This window comes from Salvia splendens, unplaced genomic scaffold, assembly GCF_004379255.2.
Source record: "Salvia splendens isolate huo1 unplaced genomic scaffold, SspV2 ctg352, whole genome shotgun sequence".
Taxonomy (NCBI): domain Eukaryota; kingdom Viridiplantae; phylum Streptophyta; class Magnoliopsida; order Lamiales; family Lamiaceae; genus Salvia; species Salvia splendens.
This window is the reverse complement of record NW_024598996.1, coordinates 12669-17655: the sequence shown is the minus strand read 5'-3', so window position 1 is coordinate 17655 and position 4987 is coordinate 12669. Positions and strand designations below refer to the sequence as shown.

Below are 4987 nucleotides of genomic sequence, written 5' to 3'. Positions count from 1 at the left end.
CGAACCAAACACGTCGAGGTGGATAGACACTTATCAAAGAAAACATTGAAAGGGAATGGTTGAGCTACCATTTGTTCGCTCAGAAGATCAGCTTGCCGACTTATTGACGAAGGCAGTCAGTACGAGAGCCTTTGAAGATGCTCTTTGCAAAATTGAATATAGGAGATCCCAACACTTAATTTGAGGGGAGTGTTAGAAAATGAAAGAATTTCGATTAGAATCAATTACTCCAATCAGATGATTGATAGAATATTTTATAATTAAGGATCTTACTATGTACATTGCTTCCCACGTCCTATTTAAAGTTTCCTCTATACAATTGAAAGATCATCTCATTCAATACAATCAATAGTGTTCTATATATTCTTATCTTCCCCAATATGTCGATTAAACCATTTAACATTCCCGTGAGACCTTTCCGTGGTATCTAGAGTTTCAGATAAATCGCTAAATTATCCGATTGATTTCACTTGTTGCTGCAATTTGCCGCACTATAAAAATCATCCATGAGGAACTCAAGGAAAAGATCGCAAGAGACGAAGACCTCCTCTTTTCATCATCATCGTCTAAACTCGATCGACACAAAAAACCCCATCACCACCGATACCCGATTTTAATTTTGGGGACTCCTACAATCAATTCACCCCGCATCTCGAATCCGGCCACCGTGTTATTTGGTAAGCGATCTAATTCCGCTCCGTATCATTAACACCACCTTCTGTAGCCCAAAGTTGAAAAATTTTATGTGAAATTGTCGCTAAAACCCCTGCTACGGCTGTGGAGAGTGTGCTAGAAGAATCTGGTGTTAGGCGCTTTCTCCGGAAGATTGGCGAAGGTGCTTAAATTGAGTTTACGATTTCCCTGGATCAGCCGTGAAATTTTTCCGGTGGGCGAGTTTACAGTTGAATGAAAGGCATAGTGCTCAAGCGTGGGATTTGATTGTTGATTGTTGGGGAGGAATTGCTTGTTTGAGGCAATTTGAGATGCAATTAAGTCCATGAGGAAAGAATTTTTGCTCTCCATGGCTACTTTTAAGTCAGTATTTGATAATTATGTCGTTTCTGATCGCGTGCACGATGCTATTACGAGTTTTGTGGTCATGGATCAATATGGCATCCACGTGATGTTGCAGCATTGAACTGCTTGCTGTATGCAATCTGCAGTCATGGGAAAAACTCAACCGGCTGAGAATTATTTTCGGATCGTTAAGGAGAGGGTCAGGGTTGATGCTGAGAGGGAAAGGGAAGTGGGCAGAGCGCAGGTTACTTTGTCGGAAATGGTGAGTGATATTGGATGGGATAAGAGAATGCGCGTGCTTATGATTCGTTCCTGTGTACTCTGATTGAGGTCCTGATGGAATGCGAGAAGCGATGGAAGGATTTTAGTGCGATGACTGAAAGGGGCTGTTATCCCGGGATGAAGTTTTCAAGTTTGCCGTGATGAATCTGTTAGGAAGAGTGATGTCATTGATTGTGGGGAGAAGAACGATTTGTCATTCGATTATGCAGCGAATGTAAAATCATTAATCATCCAAATGCAGCGATGTACAAATCATGATTTCATGTATGCAGTACAAGGGATTTGATGCAGCTGAGAAGTTATGCAATGGATCATAGTTTTTGGTATTAACTGACATTTTTCATGTGAATATTTCTGATCTGAAAACTACCATGGTCACAGATATTCTAAATTTTACTTGTGTGTCTGGATTAGTTGGAAAAGATGTGATAGTTTCAAATTTTGCTTTTTCCTCGGCTAGTCTTTCTTTTGTGATAAAAGCTGTGCTTGTGTATGTGGTTCTGTAATTTTTAAAATTTGGTATTATTAGAGTTGATGCTAAAAATTTGGTGAGTTTAAGCTTCCTCGTGGAAATGAAACTGCAGGATGTTATGGAAATTTGTGAGTATTTACTTCAAAGTTATGCATTTGTATGCATGCTTTGGTCTAACTGTGGAAGTTGCTAACCATTTTTATCACTTTGGCAGGGTAGATAAACAAGGAATTCTATGAAAAAAAAATTTCATAGTAGTATTTGAATAGATAATGGCAAAAACAAAAGATGTTATTTTTATAATATAATTGTAGTAGATAACAAAATTAGTTTACTAAAAATCTTAAATTTTTAAATGCAAGACGTTTTTTTGTCTTATGCCAAATGTAATCTATCTATACATATATAAAATGTGAGTTTTGACCTTAATTAGAATATTTATGAATTTTGGGTATGAATTTTAAATATTTAAAAATTTAGGGTAAGAGTTTAAATATTTATGAATACAATGCGCGGTGTGGAACGAGAATGGACGCCTACTAGGAGAAAATAAAATTAAAGGCAAATGTTAATGAGAATTTATTTGATGTAAATTATGTAATCATCTATTCCATGTCGTTAAATTTAAAACAGTTCCCACTAATGAAATGAGAGTTAATTTGACAGCCATTTTATTCAACTAATTAAATGAGTGTTAATTGAGCGTTAGTTTAGGCAGCCATTTTTTACTAATATGTCAACCGTTATATGTAATTTTATTAATTAGACTAATTAAATTGGATATTCAATTTTGGAAAGATTCAATAGCCAATTAACGTTTAATTTGAAACGCTCTTAACTAATTAATGAAAACCGTTGCACCCTTGAACATCGTTACTAATACAGAATTAATATATCCAATTTAAATCCGTAAATATAACCTCTATAAATACCAATGAAAAAATCCAACCAAACAAACACGACACGAACATCACCAAGTTTTGTTTTAAAATTGGTGAGTATTTTCTAGAATTTAAGAAAATTCCTATAGTCATGAGATAGTAGTATGGAGTATTTATATTCATCTATTTAACTTATTCTTTTTTTATGTTTTGCTAATATTGTAATCTTACAAGAAGAAAAATGAAGTCATGGAATTCATCTTCCTCAATGATCTACAATCTTACATAACTTCATCAATTATCAAAGTTCGGTGTATTGTATTTTAAAAAGACCAAACCTGGACGACAAATCAAATGTTGTCAGCTTGGAATGTGTTTTCCATGATTTTATGGTGTGGTTTTAGCATTTTTATCATAGTATATTTTTTAACTATTTATGTAAAATCATTAATTATTAATTTTTTATCATATTATGTGTTTTAGCGTTTTTATCATATTATATTTTTTTAATTATTTATCTAAAATCATTAATATTTTTTTATCATGCAGAGCCTTAGGATTCAATGAACATTTCCCAAAATCATTACAAAATTAGTTTCTTGATCAAATTATGGAAGAGCAATTCTTTCTATTTGCTATTTGGACGGTTGAGATTTGTTATTGGTTTTGTTGAGCATTAGGATTCAAGAAACATTTCCCAAAATCATTACATATTAGTTTCGTGATCAAATTATGGAAGGAGTAATTCTTTCTGTTTGTTATTTGGACGGTTGAGATTTGTTGTTGGGTTTTGCTAGGGTGGGTTATTTTTTTTCTTTCTGTTTTTGCTTTTTTTCTCTTTTTTTATTATAAAAATAGTGGGAATTGGAGTGAAAATTATAGTAAATAATTTTTATTTTTATACGAAATTTTATAATTGACTTTTTACCTTTTGATATCTTATTTAGGCAAACTATCAAAGAGGACTAAAATTATACAAATAGCAAATATTTGGTGTTGGGTGTTAATTAACTTCATCGTATATGTGATAAATATAAACAGATAAAATTTGGAATATCTTAGGCTAATATGGTATTCTTAAAATATCAAAATAGGTAAAATTATTGATTCTGTCGTTTTCATTTTATCATTTAATTTGAAAATTACTCATATTATAATAGTAAAAAATGTCTTACTCAAATCTTTTATATGGAAAAAATGTTATACTACAATTTTGAACACCTTTTTTTTGGTAGAACTTAAAAAATGACGGGATATAATTATGCATGAGTGACATAATATTTAACCAAAATATGATAAAGCCGAGACATTTTTTTACAACTATAACAAGATATGATAATTTTGAATAAAATGTTGAAATGATAGTGCACCTAATCAAATACTAATTTAATGAATCCAACCAAGCATTAAAACAATTCTTTTATTTATGAATGGTTAAAAGTGAGGAACTATAGTATCAATATCAAAAATGTGAGGATTAGTTGGTTAGACCGTTGCAACAACTATCTCACTAAACCAACGGTGGATTTGCTAATGTTCGAGGTGATAAGTGATATACAATTATCATAACTAACTAGTGAATTTATTAAATTGTTTTGAAATATAAACACTCGAAATATATTATTAAATCATATTTATATTTACTAACCAAAAAATTTATATATTTAAAATATAAAATTTCTTTAATAATACATTTATTAAATAAATTGAAACATATAATTTAAAGAATTTTAACTTGGAGCCACAATGTATATAGAGGTCGAAAAGTGTTCTAATTACCGTTTGTTTTTATGCAACTATTAGTTTTTTAAACTTATTTAATTATATAAGTTTTTGTTGGGTAATAAATTATTAATATAATTTGTGAGTTTAGAACTTGATATAATAATATTATTTCTCATTTCATAAAAGTATATCCACATTTTTAAAATAGTGCAGGTAGAAAATTAATTTAGTCGTTTGAATATTAATAAATTTTAGGCAAGATTTTAAATATTTATTAGTTATGGATCTTTCAATATTGGTAAATAATTGTGTATATAATTGATATGAAACATTTTCAGTTATAAGTAACTGTCATTGGATTTGATTGAATTTACTAACTCGGCTTTTTTAAAAAAAAGATTAACTCCTATATAAGGGAGAAAATTACAAATAAAGGAATTACAACTGATGTCAAGAAAGCTCAAACTCGGCACCTCATGCAATAATGTCTAAGCTCCTTGTCGCTAGGACAAAAGTTCTGGACAAATTTTTAAAAAAAGTTATTGATACTTTTCGTCATTCCTTTGAATAATCTTATTGTTATACCTATTTTTTAAATTATAGTTATATA

The 4987-nt window shown here is 30.6% G+C and overlaps 1 pseudogene; it reads left to right on the top strand.

The window, feature by feature from the left end:
* Positions 1-506: 506 nt before the first annotated feature.
* On the top strand, positions 507-1585 carry LOC121789835 (annotated as a pseudogene).
* Positions 1586-4987: the final 3402 nt, after the last annotated feature.